Genomic DNA, 14,375 nt, shown 5'->3' on the forward strand with positions numbered 1-14,375 from the left:
CCCTGTGACCATGGATTAGATGAGTCAAGAGAAATGCATCCGTCGATATTGCAACGACAGCCCTTTTCGTGTGACGCTCATCAGCCTCAACGCTCACAGAAAGAAGGAGGCTTAAAAAGTCAGTCTGGCAACCTCAAGGTTGATGGGCAAACATCGCTGCGCTGATCTTGTTGCTACCCGAAGCCGAAGCCCGAGCGTCGCGTCGCGGCCCCCGGCCGGTGGGGGCCCCCAGGGAAAAGGGGGGGGGGCAAGGGGGGCCGCGACGGCGTCGGCGGATGCCGGGACGCTGGCCCTGCGCCCGCGTCCAAGTTCGAATCTCGCGGTCTTCGCCCTTGTTACCAGGTCGTGTTTCAAAGTCAGCATTACTTGCACTGAGACTTGCGTCTGAGTGCTAATATTCAGCAAAATCGGGCAACTATGGTTTTCCCTTTCAGCGGCGATTGGTCCTACCACTCTGCGACGTCGTAGTTTCTGTCGTGGGAAATTACCCGAGAAAATCCACAATGAGAATATGAAAAAGAAAAGTCTATCTATTCGTCGCCTACCTGACATAAGGGCGTAACTACACTCTGCCATGAACCCTTACTTCCATGCATTTCAATGCTTTTCCGGGGCCATCTCAATGTGTACTTACGCCCTTATGTCAGCCAAGCGACGTATTCTTGCCTATTTCGCGGAATGAAGGCGAAGCATCGGCTTCGGAATTCTGATACGGCTATTGCGACTTATTGGGGCTAGCTTTTGCGTGCTTCGGTATTAGGTGGGTCCGGAACCACTTGATTTTATTCATTGTCGCTGTGCATATCGGTCTTTTTGTCGATCTGATAAAACGAGGGAACTACCCGTCCAAAAAGAAAAACATCTTCAAACGGAATATCATTCCGCGCAATCTGACAGCTGTATTCACAGTACAAAAAGCTCCCGTTTTCATCCAAATGCTCCGGACATCTCTACTGCCGTGCTAAGGAAGAATCCCGTATAAACATGCAAGAGTTGCCAAATTTCCCTCCTTAAAATGTTTATTTTGAAGGAAGCTATGAATATTTTTTTTTGAAATTTTCAGGAGCTGTAAGTGAAATTGGGAGCAAAATTATCCGAAAAATTGGAAGAAAAATATTGATAAGTTTGCCGGAAAATTTGTGTTTTATCTAAGGAGATTTGGCAACGCCTGAAGGTTCATACGACGTTTTTCCTCAGATGGCAGGCTAGAACTTTCGTGCGAGGGTTTATCTGTTTAGGTCCTGTTTGAAAGTCTCAACATTTTTATCATGAGCGGTCCGTCTCTTATCCCTCGGTCGAAGGAGAGGCTTCACATGAAAGAACCCTGTGCAAACGCACGACAGAGCTCTCGTTAAACACGAAGATGAAGGCTTTCCACTGCGGGTCCCTAAAAGGCCTTTATCTCCGTGTTCCTCCCGAGCTTTTATCGACGGACGGTCAGTGGGAGTCGAGGTATGAGTAACGACATAAAAGTAATGAGCTAAACCAACAGCCCGACCGAGAGCCGCCTACTTTTTACGTCTCATAAAACAGCAGGTGGATTTTTTCCCCCCGAGCTTTCCTCCCGGGGGAATCGAGTTTGGAGGTGCACGAAATCCCGTTCCACCCCGACAGAGATCCTCTCCGAGTTGGTTAAATAAACAATGACATTTACGGTGACCGTCGCTGTCTGAAACAAGATCAAAGGTCCACTGCATCCGGGGGTCAAGAAAAGCCCTGCGCGATGGACACAGCGTTGCCAACTTGGTCAAGTTTACCTCTTTTTAGCCAGTGGCGTGGCGCGCTTTGCGATGTATCGATTGTTATGCCATTTAAACTTATGGAAAAGGATCGATAAACAGGGTGTTCGCAGCGAACACCTTAATAATCGATTCTTTACCGTAGGTTTAAATGGCATAACAATCGATACATCGCATTTCACGCCACGCCACTGCTTTTTACGGTTCTCGGCAGCGATGCGCTAGAGAAATCTGTCTACGCCGAGTGTCGATGTGAGCCTTCAATTGTGTGAAAGGTGAGAGGTCACGGTTACTTAAGAGTTCGCTGAAATAAGGTATGCGAGTAATTTTTTCAACTAAGTAATGCTGCTCACGTCCATTTACACATCTCTCCCCTCTTCTCTGCATTGAATTTTCCGTCTGACTTTTTTTTGCTCCTTAATGTTTGAATGATGAAACGGAGCACGGTGCCTTTCTTCTTCTTTCTTTTACCACGTCCTGCAATACACCAGGGGCCTTGGCGACCTATAACTTCAGGAAACACTGGAAGTAGAGAAAAATATTTTTGCCGCCGAGGATTTTTTTCTTGAATCAAGATTAATGGCCCTTAATTTAAGCTAATTTTTTACTAGCCTAAGCATTTGTTTCTTGTCCCTTGTGCAATCCAGCTTGAATCGATAATAGCAAACTCATCGGGGCAAATTTTAGGATCATCATGCTTGAGCCCAACATTTTTTTCAGTGAAATTATTTGGCGGGGTAAAACCTGGGTGGATAAATGGATCCTGTTTTGCAATAAGGAATATCTCTGGCTCATTTCAGGACCATCATTTATGACATTCGTCTCAATATGCAGAAAGATACTCGTATGGAAAAGCAATACAGCATCGACAGCATGATATTCCTTATTGCAAAACAGGATCCATTTGTGGTTTTACCCCGCCGAACAATTTCATTGAAAACAAATGTTTGGCTTATGCATGATGATTCTAAAATTTGCCACCATGAGTTTGCTTACATCGACTGCAGCATCGACAGTGGTTCCTTATTGCAAGTTGTAATCCAAATATCAAAAGAAAGTACGTAAGATGGGTTTTTGAATTTTTCCGACTAAGTATTTGAGCATTGTTCTGCAATTTGCTAGACAATCCTCCTTTGCTTGCGTGATGCCCTATTTTCTCAATTTTTTGTTTCAAAGATTTATGAAACTGGAATATTCGCATGTGAAAAGCGCCTTTGTATCAGGCCGCAGTTACGCCTGTTCCGCATTACAGGTTAACCATCTCCAATTTTTGAAGCCTCTTCGTCGAGAGCACAGGGCGAGCACTGAAAGCGTTTAATATTAAAAAAGTTCAGGGTACTCAGCTTTTCCTCTTTCCGGAGGAGCTTGGCAACGAAGTGGTTAAGAAAATGTTTTCTCATCGTCTAATGAGGGGGGAGTGCTCGAGCCCGACAATTAGTCCCACCCCCCAGTCCTCCCCCCCCCCGCCCCCGCCCGCACGCTCGTCATCGCTCACCGATTGTTCGTCGAGCCATCGCTCATCGATGGAAGTGTTGACAAACTCGATCGTGAAAGAGTTCGCCGCGACGCTGACGCCGACGCCGAAATCCTCGAGTTTTTGTTTTCGCTTTTTTGAGCCGCGTCGTCGTCGCAGGGGCGGGGGAGGGGGAGGCCGGCCGGATTACGAGAGTTTTTAGATTGATGGTCGTCTCCCGTCCCGGGAGGGGGAGGGGGTGGAAACGCGGCTGATTACAGGACTCGTGACTCACTTGAGTTTCATAACAACCGCTAATTCTCTAAATTAGCCCTATTCATAACGGAAACCGTGTTCGCGGAGCGTTGGGGCTGTTCCGCGCGTACGGCAGGGTCGGCAGGAGGCAGGTAGGGCTACTTGCAGACTCGTGCGTCTACTCGCGACTCGTCCGTCGCTTTGCGTCTTTTCCGCGACTCCTCATGAGCCCTCTCACTTTATCATTCTATTGCGATTCATGCGATTACAGGAAAAAAATCGTTCGTTTTAAGTAATTCGGTTCTAAGTAATTCCATATTTTCCTGCGATTCACAATATTTTTTTAGCGCACATTCCCCATAAACTACGGGTTTTTGCGAGGGGGGGGGGAGGCTCGAGGTATTTATAATGAATAAGGGGAAAAAAAGAAAAAATAAGCCAATGTTTGTGCCATTCTTGGTTGCAGTGCAGTAAGCAGCTACTTAGGTGTTTTTGTGGATGAGTCATTAATAGTGGTTCCAAGTGTTCCAAGTTGCCAAATGTTCAATTTGTTGTTGCTCCCTCATATTTTTGCTATCAAGTCTTAAATTTAATGGAAAACATGACTTTTTCACGCTTTATGCGTAGGTACTACACGTTCGTTTTTTTGGACACATCGAAATCTTGAGTGCAAAAAACTCGCATATGTTCCGAGAATCGAACACAGAAAAATGCAATTTTTCCAAACCTCATTTGTTTTTGCCCAGTAAAGGATACATTAAGTGCAAAATCCTTTCGTATCTTGCTTTAAGTATGAAACGATACCTCAAATCATGAGAAAAACACTGCAATCGATGCGAACACGAAACCGATTTACGGCATTCGGATCGTTTCCCAGGGATCGTTTTTCCGGGCTGATTCGCATTCACGGAGCGTTTTTCTCCGGTGCGCAGCGAGCCGGAGCCGTCGCCGTCGCGCTGGCGCAGGGAGCCGCGGCGAGACTCGAAAACCAACGAATGAATTCGAGTTAATTAGCTCTCGCTGAAAGTGTATCGACGGCCCGAGAATACAGAATCAAGTCAATTAGAATTGATGCACCAACTCGCCTCCCTGTCATCAATAACGTTCCTCCCCCTTCACCCCCTTCCTCGGCTCCGCTAATTCGCGCTCCCATCGAAGATAGCTCGTCATTACTTTCAGTTATCCCAGCTGCGTTTTGTCAACCCCCCTCCCTCCCCCCGCCGCCGCCAGCGTCCAATTCAACGACTCGTTAAGCTCTTTTTGTTGAGTGCAAATAAATTTGGTCAGCTCCTCTGTTTCGATCTGGAGTTTGTTTATCCGGAAGGAGTGGTTGTCGATGTCAGCAATGCTCGGCTCCGGCTTGAAGGAGATAAATGCGGCGCCGAGAACTCAACGGGTCTGTTGCGAGAGATATAGCCTCGTGAATGGACTTTTAAAGGGTAAATTGGCGCAAGAATCACGGTGGTAACTCGTTAGAAAAGTCTGAAATTCTACTCCTTTAGGCGCGATTTGCGTATTTTTGAGCAGGTTTTTTCGGATTTTCCCCGTCGGAGGGGTTTATCCAATCACCGTACACTGGAAAAAAACACATTGGATCTAGAGTCCAGACTCCTGAAAACATTGACAAGAAAAAATACTCTTGATTCAATCAGATTTAAGCTTAAATCAAAAGGAAATCCGCTCAAATTAAGAGGTTTGGCTCTTGATTTAAGCTTAAAACTGATATAATCAAGAGTATTTTTTCTTGTTAATGTTTTTAAGAGTCTGAACTCTATATCCAATGTGTTTTTTTTTCCAGTGTGTCTGCACCTGGAAGCCACGGCAATTTGCGTTTAACAAAGACTGCGACGGTTCTAAACGTTTAATGCTCATCAACATAACCTGCAAATTGATGAAATAGAGAGATGGTGTGCGAAGGCATGGACCACTATCAAAAATCACGTTTTGTTTGTGAAGAAAACAGATGAACAAGAACGTAACATCGGCTATCACCGAGGCAGGTGGAAGTTGTCGTTTGCTCGTTTCCGACTAGAAAACTACCCCACGGAATTTTGAAAAAGGGTGTTCCAAGCTACCCGAATTGCGCACGGAGGAGTGGGTTTCAGAATATGTTTTTTTCTAATGTGATCATCGTGATTGTCGTGCCTTTTTACCCTTGAACAGTCCTAATTTACACAGCTGTATGTCTCTAGCGTGCAACAGACCCATTTGAGTGGCACCATAGCCAACGAGCACAGGTTAATCATACGTGGCCTTTAATCTTCGCTTTTTCTCCGAAAGTTCATCGAGTTTGACGAATTCAGTTACGCACACGTGGAGAGAACACCCGTTTTCCAGCACTACTCTTTTGCCTTAATTGCACTGGAAAAACAGTTTCAGCCATAGGGACCGATCCATATAGCCGCACTGAAGCTCTCTAGTCGCGAAAAGCTTTTAGAAGTATCAGAGGGGTTTAAAAATAACAGGTTTTCCTGGATCTCCCGTGAGTGAAAAATCTATTTTCCGGGTAGCACTCGGGCCAATTGGACGTATTTTTGCAAAAAGTAACTGTGTGAAAATGAATTAAATCAAAAGGAACTTAGTGCATGGGGTTTGCATGGTCAATAGTTCATTTTGATTTTATCACTTTTGCACATTGCATCGTATACTATAAGTGCGTCTAATTTGACGGTATTTGAACTTAGGAAGCACTGCCTCGTTTCTAACCGTTCAATCTTTTTGCAAAGAAAAGTGTGCTACATTCCGACTTAAAAAAAGGAAATTCTTTATACTCCGGGGGTCAGTGAAACATTCCAGGCCGTTCTTGTCGCCAGTGGCGGTTTTGCAAGTTGGCAACACTGTTTTTCCTCAATATAAATCCATTGAAAATATCGATTTAGGTGAGGTAACCAAGAATCGATTGTTTTACATATATTTAAATGGAGGAAAAACAGTGTTGCCAATTTTCAAGAATCACCACCGTTCGTCGCTTACCTATCCCGAGAACAATAAAACACGAGCGAAAATTACGCAACGTGAAATTTTCAATTAAAATCCAGATTCTGGCTAATGGACCGCTTTCAGCCGAAAGGGACGAAGCCACATCACCTATCACCAAATTTGTGTGGGCAATTTAATTTTTTACACGAAAACGGTTGAGTGGATTTTTTTGCAAATTTTAGGGTAATTTCTGCTTAGCACAAAGCAAATTCCTTAAAATTGTTAGAGGAATCTGCACAATTGTTCTCTTGTAAGAAATTAAATTGCCCGGTTAAATTTGGCAATAGCTGATGTGACTTGGTTCCTTTAGAGTCCCTTTACACTGAGAGTCAAGACAATGTGAATCCATTTCTGATTGGTTCCCGTATTTTAGGCCTTCACAGTGTCACAAACGGGAATAAAGATTACATTTTCACCGATTGCAAAGATTATAATCTGGAATGGACCAGGGAATTACGGGTTCGGCAAGGAATAAACGGAACGAGAAAAGGAACGGAGAGAGAAATTTGGGAATGGGCCGATCACAGATTACAAAAAACGGTCAATTTCTGTAATCTTTATTCCCGTTTGTGACTCCATGAGGGGGTGTTGTCTCGACTCTCAGTATAAAGGGACTCTAGTTCCTTTCTGCTAAACGCGGTGCAAATCCATCCTACTCTTTTTTTCTCAAGAGTGGGCCCCTTTCTCTCCTGCCCGTGGCCTTGTCGGGCATTGAAACCGCAATTTATCGCCCTCCTCCGCCCCCTCATCCCGCTTACCGAGCTCGTCAATATGGGTTACTGAAGTTACGCACACGGAGGTCGTCGACCCATCCAGGAAAGATGAACGTGGAGCCGGTTTAAAAATAGCCGTTCCGAAGGGGCATACATCTCTCGAGAGTTTGCGTACGAATTTATGCGCTTCTCCTTCTCGACGCTGTCCCATCCCCGAGGAAGAATGTCGCTCGTCGAACGCAACCTCCCGGGAGATACGCGGTTGTTCACGTTTTTCGAGAGGTCCACGACCGGGGTTGTCGGTAGCTCGGGGTCACCCACGCTCTCTGGCGGCCGGTATGCAAACGAGTTCAAGTTCAACTTTGACCGAAGGAGTAACACCGCCTAACCGACGACGCGTCCGTCCGTCGCGATCCCGATTTAGTCCCGGGCTCGATTTTTTACAGGTAGGCCGCGATTTATGTCTCGGAAATAACCGACTCACGATTCCTAATCCTGTGCTGCCGTGCTGAGGAATAACGCTGTATTAAAATTCGGGAGTTGCTAAAGTTCCTCTGATAACAAGTTAATTTTTGAAGACAGTTATGAATATTTGCTCTTGAATTTTTCGGATAATTGAGATCGAATCGCGAATGAAATCGTCCGAAAAATTCGAAGAAAAATTTTCGTAGACTTCCCTGGAAAATCATATTTTATCGAAGGGAATTTGGCAACGTCTGAATTCTCATATAGTGTTCTTTCTTGACACGGCAGTGTGCTTTGTGTGCGATGCGATTTCCGTGGGCAACCGTGGAAAAAAAATGAAGATACAATCCGTCCGAATCTGTAATTTGTTGCTTTATTTTTTTCAGATCGTTGGGTTCTGCTTTACGACGTGTATTTAGAAGTTGTTTCCCCCATTTGCCCTCTAATCCTGTTTACATTTATTAAATTTATTTTTGATAATAAAAATGAATGGTGCCACTATTTAACTCGGAACAAGAGTTTTCTGACGGTTTGAATTCTCCCAAAAATGACTATCGACCTTATATTGATGAATTTGTAACTCTCCGGGGAAACATCTCCAACGAAATTATAATAACTACTTAGTCCATATTTTCTACGGCTGCTTTTCTCATTCAGGGTATCGAGGACCGAAATGTCTCTGGACCGATCATCTTTGAAAAAGAAGAAGTAGAAGGAGGAGAAGAAGAAATTCAAAAGCTTTATCTTTGATTCTTAAAGTGGCACCATATCATTAAACAATAAAAATGAAACCATAAAACAGCGAACTGATTAAATCAACTAAAGGTAAAATCAACTAAAATACTCGAATTCGCTTACGTCTTAAAACGCATCTTAAATACGTTTTAAGACGTATGCGAATTCGAGTTTTTAATTTGATTTTAGCTTTAGTTGACCATAGGTCATCATAAATACGACCAATCAGTCAGAAATTAATCAGAAACATTGGAAAGAAATCAATGAATGCGATACAACTATTTTGCCTCCTGTGTAGCTTAAATTGCATAGTGACCCAAGTAGAAGGAGTAATGGATTTCGCTCGTATTTTCTCCAATTTACTGCCGATTCTATATGGCCGCGTATCTCATTTAGGGAATCGCGGACTGAAATGTCTCTTGACCAATCATGGAAAAATAAGAAGAAATTCGGATGTCTCATCTTTGATCCTTAAATTAATATAATCAATCGGCAAAAAACAAACGAGAACCAGTGGGGAGAGATCAATAAGCGCGATACAACTATTTTACCTCCGAAGTAGCTTAAATTGCATAGTGCCCTAATTGAAGGAGTAATGGATTGCGCTTGTATTTTCTCCTGTTTCCTAGTGATTTTGCAGATGCAATCTGGCAACGTGGGATCGGAGCTCTATCGAATCTGGAAGTCCGCCTCCGCAGAAGCAGGATGGCGTGGCGTGGCGGTGCGACACGAAGCGGCAGTGTCGCCGACCGCGGCCACGGCGCTAATGAACATAATAAAACGGCCAAATCTGATAATATTTATTCCGGCCGTGTTACCCGCTCCTATCCGCGTTATTAATGAGATATTCTATTCATGCATTATTCCGTCGTCCTAACCTCAAACAGGCGCGCGACGTTGCGAAACCCATCGAGGCCGAAGGACGGAATTAACATGCGGGAGCCGGCGCATCCACCGATGCCCTTCTGCCGTTCGGTTGTTGAATCTGAATCGATATCGAATGACCTTGATCGATAGAAAGCATCGCTAAGATAGGGATTTATCGATCGGGATTATTCGATAGCGATTCGACAATCGAACCGCTGACGTCATTCCCTGACTTTTTATCGTCCTCGCGAAGTAATCGTCCGTGGACAGGGTCCATCAGGGCAAATTTTCCAGCCAAGCATTAATTTTTTCCAAATTTTTCAATCTGCACGTCAAGTGTTTTTAATTATTTGATCTTTTGCCGTAAAATTGTCCAAGAGACGAATGAATAATTTCCAAGTTGTTATGTTCATCTTTTTGCCAATATAAAGCGCAAAACTGGCATTTTTATCAGACCGTCTTGAGCCTCGAAGCCGTTAAATTAAGTAAAATTCTTTCAACCCCCCCTCCCCCTAGAGCTAATGCTTTTAGGGTTAAAAATTCTAAATTGTCTTAACTCAAATTTGTGCCAAAATATCAACTGATCATTTCTGCTGATTATTATTTTCTGTAGTAGGTAGTATCGATATCTCTTTTCCGATTAGAGTTCCAATGGGTTGAAGTGACCAGAAAAGAACCCAGTCAAATTGGGGGGGGGGGGGTGGGATGAATTGGGTGTAGTTTTGAACTCCACCAGCGGCGCATGTCCTGTAAAAATTTCGAAGTGGAGAAAACAGATTCTGAAATCTGTGACATTAATTTTGAGTCCACTCGAGGGATATACAGGTTTAAACTAAACGCAAATTTACACTTTACTGTTAAGGTTAATCTATAATTCGTGGTGGCGTAGTTTAGGTTGACGGACGTCAATTTGCCGTATTTGAGTCGAAGCTTTGAAGCAAAAATTAAAATCAGATTTTATAAATCGTGAGCCTCTCTTCAATTTGGGTTTGAGCCGGTTCAGTTTCGGTAGAATTTAATCTCGTTATCACGATGAAAATGGCCGAGCCCGCAAATGACGTTACCCGTCGATTCCTCTTTTTCTCTCGGTCCCTTTCGAACGACGATGATAGATATCCACCGTGACGCGAGTCCGTAACATATCGGTGACAACCAAGCTTACAGTTTTGTAATGAATGTGGATTAGAGCTTATGTACCTCGACCCGTGGAAACTAATTCAATACGGGGCAGCTTGTAATTAGCCGTCCAATCAAGTCGATTTTCGAAACAGCCAGTCGCTGTCCCGGTCCTCGCATCCAGACATCCTCATTATGAGACTTCCTTTTCTGTGCACGTTTAAATGAGAGTTCGCGGGTGGTTTATGACCGCGGGGTTGTCAGGTCTCGATGATGTGGTGAATTGTACTGCCGTGCTAAGGAAGAACGCCGTATGAACACTCGAAAGTTGCCAAATAACCTTTTAGAAAATGTTTATTTTTGAAGAACGCTGAAAAAAAAAAGAAAAAAAACACATTGGATCTAGAGTCCAGACTCTTAAAAACATCGACAAGAAAAAGTACTCTTGATTCAATCAGAATCTAGCTTAAATCAAGAACCAAGCCTCTTAATTTAAGCGGATTTCGCTTTGGTTCAAGCAAAAATCCGATTGAATCAAGAGTTCCCTAAAAACACAAAGACAATTTTTGGTAAAAACACACTCACTTGCGTAAAAATCTTTTTTAAAATAACGGCTTGAGTCGCGGCTGATGATGGAAGTTAAGGTCCCGAAATGCGTCCCGTTATTTTAAAAAAGATTTTTACGCAAGTGAGTGTGTTTTTACCAAAAACTGTTTTTGTGTTTTTAAGGAACTTTAACTTGTGTAGTCTCCTAACGGTATTAAAAGTGAATCAAGAGTATTTTTCCTTGTCAATGTTTTCAAGAGTCTGGACTCTAGATCCAATGTGTTTTTTTCCAGTGTACTTCAAAAATTCTCTGAAAAATTGGAAGTTACCTGTTTGAAAATTTGTCGGAAAATTCGAGGGTTTGCAGAGGAAATTTGGGAAGCTCCGAAAGCCCATAGGGCGTTTTTCCTTAGCGCGTGAGTTGAAATTGAAGGCGGACTAATGGCGTGACGTCGGACGGCAACGCTGGCCGTGACTCACGATAACGTGCAGTTGTTGCAAGTCCCGCGCCAAGAGTAGTTCTTTAATCTCGCGTCCAAAGGCTCGCACCTTGACAGCCCTTTACAGATCCGATTACAGACGGGGAAAAAATCAAATGGAAAGCTTTCTGCGCTCGCTCGGAGCCAAGCAGAAACGCGCTCATGCAAGAGTGCAAAAAGTGACTTAAGCTCCAGGACCAAACTGACCATCTTCGGAGTCCGATAGTCGGCCAAGTTATTCAAATTATCCACGCGAGCGTACGGCCCATGTCCATTGGCACCGATGTCTGCAGCTCTTATTTTCGACCCTTCTGCCCCTTGCAGTTCGCTGTCACTCCATTTTTGGCGCGGGAATATTTTCCTCTCTCTCAATTTCTTTTTCGCCACGCTCGACCACGATTATTTCTGGTTTGGAACTCGACGCCCCTCGGTTTATCGGCTCGGTGTTGACGCGGATATCGGAAAGAAACAAGTAAGACGGAATGTTGCTGAACCTGGACGGCTTTCAGGAAAGGAAGTCTTTTTGCATTTTGGCGTGAGGCTGACTGACAATGAACTTCACGACTTATGGCGCTTGTTGAATCAAATATGAAATTCCTTCCACTCAACTTACTGCGGAAAACGCTTCATTATGGATCAAATTTGTCGCAGAAAAGCGTCATTAGTTTTTTCCGGGCAGTTGCATTTTCAAAATTAAATTCAACCATATCAGTGGCTTCTCTTATTTAGTAAAATTAACTCTATGTAGCTTTTCGTCAAGTTGACGTCGGATGGAGGACGTGGCGAGGTGTTAAAGATCGATTATTGACATTTCCCCATTTGAAGCTATGGCGAAGAATCGATTGGTAAGGAGTTGGTTGCGAGCACCCTGTTTATCGGTAATTTTCCATAGGTTTAAGTGGCAGATCCATCGATTTATCGGAAAGCACGAGAAACTGCCCGGGAAGTTTTAATTTTCAATTCGTTGTTTTACTAAGTCAGTCAAAGCAAATTATGGTGTTCTCCAAGCAGTTTCAAACACAATGAGTCAGTGAAATAAACTCTCCAAATTACTTCAAAACTAGAAAAAATCAGTAATTTCTGTACCTTGGTCACATCTCTGAGACACGATCCAAACGCGTAATATTGCTCTCTGAAGTCAGTTTCGCACTTCAAATGGATTGACTGCTGCAGGTGTTTGGACATATTCAAGCACGCACGAACATGATAAAAAATCTACTTTTGCTGCCAGAGGAGTGGTAGAAACAAAGCCACTGGATAAAAAGCTGTATAGTCTTTTCTCCCGTTAACTTCGATTTCTGTTATCAACGCCTTAGATTCTCCTTCTGAACGAGTAGTGCACTTCTAACTAGAGAAAAGTTCAATCGACCTATTTCACAACAAATCAGCTTCGATCAGCCACCCACACGATCCAACTGTCCGGTCTGTGCGCACGCAAACTTCAACGTAAGACACTTATTGCAAACTTACCTCCACACTCCATCGGCAAAATTGATAATTTTAATTGGATCTAATGGCAAAGTGCAGGATGTATTTCAACCGCACACACCGCGCCCAGATGAATGATACCAGATAGGCTGGGTCGGAGAAAAATAAATGTGAAATATGGTCCATGTTCTTATCCTTTGTTCGCACTATTAAAACCCCGAGAAGCTACGATAATAACAGAGGTTTCCCTTTGGAAAAAGAAATTGCGCCGTTCACCGCTTTGTCAATACAATATGCCCTCAGTACATTAGTTCTACAAAACTTATAATCCGCGTATTTGTATTTTACGCGGCCTAAATTCATTTCGTTTGCTAAATTAAAAAACTAGAGAAAATGATGCTGTAGAACTAGAAATTCTATGTAAATTTCGTTTAGATTACAAAGAATATACTCCAACATCTTTTACGCAGATTGTGATGCCAGGAGTGTATTTCAGACTTCCTCGATGCACTCATCGTGATTGTTAAGACATTTTCCATAAGCACCTACTCTTCTGTTACCTATAGCTGAAGTTTGCAACAGGCCCATAGCCAGTGTCTGAAACTCGGCATGAAGTCTTGGCATGCCATTGGCCCGCAACTTTATTTCTTAGGGGCCCTCTCAGATTTCTTAGGGGCCAAAATGAAAAATTGCCCTTTCGAAATGCCTCGAGTCAGGAATACCCCACACTGGAAAAAAACACATTGGATCTAGAGTCCATACTCTTGAAAACATTAACAAGAAAAAATACTCTTGATTCAATCAGATTTTTGCTTAAATCAAAAGGAAATCCGCTCAAATTAAGAGGCTTGGTTCTTGATTTAAGCTAAAATCCGATTGAATCAAGGGTATTCTTTCTTGACGATGTTTTTAAGAGTCCGGACTCTAGATCCAATGTGGTTTTTTTTCCAGTGCATTGAATAGTCCCAAAAACGCGAAAAATCCCAAAACTGAGTTTAGCAACGATTTTCTTAGCGGCCAAAGGCGATTTCTTACCGGGAAATTGCTGATTGGCCGGCGTATGTTTCAATCACTGCCCGAAATCCGGATCGGAAAGTGGAAATATTTACCGCTTTCATAGCAGACGCGTCTCTCAGTAGGAATGAGCGCCGCGTGTTTATTATTCATCGGGGGTTAATTGAGGTCGCAACCAAGGTTACGCGATAACAAGGGGATAGCGTTTACGCTCCTCGGTGATAAGAGAGGAAAGAAAGGATTTGCAAGGGGCTCACAGCGGAATTTTACGAGCGCATTCCCCGGAGAACGGACCCGGGGGCACCGGCGCCCGCCCCCTCCCCCTCCTCCTTGCGATGCATGTGAAGAAGGTGAAAGGATTAACCCGTAAGCTCGTCTTCTCTGAGCTCGAGCCAAGCAGCGATCCTCGAAATTTTAAGCCGTCGCCTTGCGCCGAGCTCGCGAGGCGCCGTCTTCTATCTACCTCCGTCGAGTGGAAAATCGGCTCGAGTTTTATTTTTCTACGCTATTGAATTTGAATGATCGCCGAAAATGCAGATGAGCTAAATTATATGCAGTCTCTACTCGGCTCAAAATTATCGAAATC

General features: G+C 43.6%; 1 protein-coding gene across 13 annotated transcripts in view; it reads left to right on the forward strand.

Moving 5' to 3' along the window:
* The window catches only part of mbl (splicing regulator muscleblind), a 302,565-nt gene that overhangs the window by 163,117 nt on the left and 125,073 nt on the right, over window positions 1-14,375 (forward strand). The window lies entirely within an intron of this gene.

This window comes from Bemisia tabaci, chromosome 4 (assembly GCF_918797505.1).
Source record: "Bemisia tabaci chromosome 4, PGI_BMITA_v3".
Taxonomy (NCBI): Eukaryota; Metazoa; Arthropoda; class Insecta; order Hemiptera; family Aleyrodidae; genus Bemisia; species Bemisia tabaci.